At 41.2% G+C, this 2,745-nt stretch overlaps 2 long non-coding RNA genes across 2 annotated transcripts; one reads left to right on the top strand and one right to left on the bottom strand.

The window, feature by feature from the left end:
- Positions 1-3: 3 nt before the first annotated feature.
- LOC116171106 lies at positions 4-1,006 on the top strand. The gene is made up of 2 exons (XR_004145374.1): positions 4-86; positions 146-1,006. It is a non-coding gene; the product is annotated as an uncharacterized LOC116171106 (long non-coding RNA).
- On the bottom strand, positions 522-1,883 carry LOC116171105. The gene is made up of 3 exons (XR_004145373.1): positions 1,199-1,883; positions 979-1,128; positions 522-880 (listed from the first exon to the last, which is right to left on the bottom strand). It is a non-coding gene; the product is annotated as an uncharacterized LOC116171105 (long non-coding RNA).
- Between the last annotated feature and the right edge of the window lie 862 nt (positions 1,884-2,745).

Raw genomic sequence — 2,745 nt, 5'->3', positions numbered from 1 at the left:
TTAGAAAAAAATAAACCATCAAAATTAATGGACGGAGATGTCATCATCAATCTCATTACCGAAGATGATGAAGGACACCAGGAAAGGTAAGGCGTACTCGCGCTCGCTTTCCACCATCCATACAATTGTTTTATTGTTTTTATAGAACCACCACTACAACAGCCAACAACAACAACATGAATGAGTTGGACGACTTTCTGAAAGAATACGAGGGCATCGTGAGCCACGTATATGCCCCACAAGTAAGGGCGATCCCTCCACCTCACGACCAGGAGCATCAGCAGCAGCAGCAGTTAAGGTAAAAATTGCTCATGAAAACAAAAAAAAATTAACAAATTTTAAAAAATTATTCTAATATATATTTGTTTTTATAGCCATCATCAATATCCGGTACAGATATTAGAACACATCATAATTCCCGCGCCGCCGCCACCACCACCGCCCCAGTCAAATCAGCACGCGGGAGATGGCTTACACCAATTTCATCCGCCGCCACCGGGCAATAACGCCGTGAACAACAATCACTTTCAGTAAGTTATACTTGCAATATATACATACACTCTATTCTTAATACTGTGCTTTTCTCCTTATTGTTACAGAGCTTCGTTACCAAGGGCGGGTGCAAAGGACATGAATGTCCTAAGAGACATCTACCAAAACATCTCCCCAGCAGCAGCAACAGATCTGCCGCCACCACCACCACCCCCGCTGGACCCGCACAGGTGGCACGAGCCGTCCAACCCCCCAAGAGCTGGCAATGGTGTCCATGCGGTGCCTGGAGCAAATGTTGCCCATTGTTGAAACGAAGCACCGAGATTCCCAACTTCTTACCGAAAGGTTGGAAAGGGAATTAACGGCATCCCGAACACAACAGCAGCATCTCCAAAAAGAAATGCAATTAATAATTAATTATATTACATTTTTAAAACAAATGTCAATGTAACTATAACGAAATAATAATGTAATTATTGTATGTACCTATTTCAAATATACGGAATTGATGCAATTGTTATTGTTATTAATATAGTTTATCCCGCCGCAAACTTTCCACGGCTATAATTTTAATCCAATACGAGGAATTCATTGTCGAGGTCAAGCAAAAGTGAAACAGGGCGTTGTTGCAGCAACCTACAATGGAAATTATAAATCTCATTTCATGATTTCTCCCTGCAATAAGTATTGTTACTAAGTTACGTACCTGAGTTATGATATTCCCGAATTTTAATTTCCGCAAAAATCATAATTATTTCCGTAAGCAACAACACCATAAATGAGAAACGAGTGCAAGGCCACGAAGTACAAACTGATACTGTTCTATTTTTAATGCGCGCGCGAAATTGCAAAGTTTTTTTATGTACACGATCTAAAGGGGCCCCTAGACGGTCAATCATTTTGATCAAAAACTTCATTCAAGCGCGATTAACCATCAATATGTCAAATAACACCTACTTATACCACGCGGGTGTGGTTCTAACAGGGACATTGCCGATGGGAAAATGAATAAACACCCCTTTGTACATTTTTTTTTTTTAATACACACAACTTTACATATACACAAGGAAATAATCATTTTATTTAGGTACATCATCATCATCATCATCATTGGGCCTTATCTCATGCACACAAATCGCCAGTAGACCTCACAACATCAATTTTTCCATACGGCGCCGACAACCCAAAATTTCCACATCCCACTTTAATTTTCTAATTTTCATTACCAGCTCGTCAATTCTTTTTTTCCGTTGCTGCCGCTGCTGCTGCTGATGATGATTATGAACAATGACTCTTGACATCTCGTCGATTCTTGTTATTATGGACAAATGTCTTCCAATTAACACCTTATATTACACCCAACGGCCTTGAGCCGCCGCCACCCCCCCTCCACACAAACAATACACCCCTTTGTTCTCACAACTCGACCTTGAAATCCAATGGCCTTCACCCATCACCCCCCTCCGAAAAACACAAACAATACACCCCATTTCTTCTCAACACTCGACCTTGAAATCCAATGGCCTTCACCCATCACCCCCCCTCCGAAAAACACAAACAATACACCCCATTTCTTCTCAACACTCGACCTTGAAATCCAATGGCCTTCACCCATCACCCCCCCTCCGAAAAACACAAACAATACACCCCATTTCTTATCAACACTCGACCTTGAAACCCACCCACCCCCACTTACGCAATACCACTTTGACCTTCAACACCACTTTGACCTTGAAACGCTAACACTTCAATCATATGGCACTTTTCAATGTAAAGTGAGCCAGGATCGGCCTTACTATACTACTAACTTCTTTCAAATTAGTTAACGAACTTCTGAAATTGGGCTTTTGGTACCCGAAGCAATAAGGTGTGTCTAATTATGCGTTAATAACTGAGGTCTGTAAACTTCACAAGATCAGGGTGCGGATTTGGCCACTATCTCGATGCTATTATATTTGATAGATTTGCTTTATCTGTAACGGATGGATTGAAGCAGGGTATTGAACCATATTGATGTTTGTTGAGTCGAGAGTAAAGTCAACATTTCGCTATACTGCCGACGTCCACTTAAAATAGCAACTGAAAGCTAGCGTACAAAAGTTTTCTGCCGAAATGAATTCTAACTTTATTACGAATCTCTGTCCCTATTAGACCTCGTCACGATACGTTAGTTCGTTTTCACGTCTGCGTAAAGTGCTACCTATTTCAGCGAAGGGGGTACAGAAGTGCTTAATTACTCATCCGTCACCACTA

The sequence above is a fragment of the Photinus pyralis genome, unplaced genomic scaffold (assembly GCF_008802855.1).
Source record: "Photinus pyralis isolate 1611_PpyrPB1 unplaced genomic scaffold, Ppyr1.3 Ppyr1.4_LG5, whole genome shotgun sequence".
Taxonomy (NCBI): Eukaryota; Metazoa; Arthropoda; class Insecta; order Coleoptera; family Lampyridae; genus Photinus; species Photinus pyralis.
The sequence above is the reverse complement of the archived record's forward strand: the minus strand, read 5'-3'. Positions and strand labels throughout refer to the sequence as shown.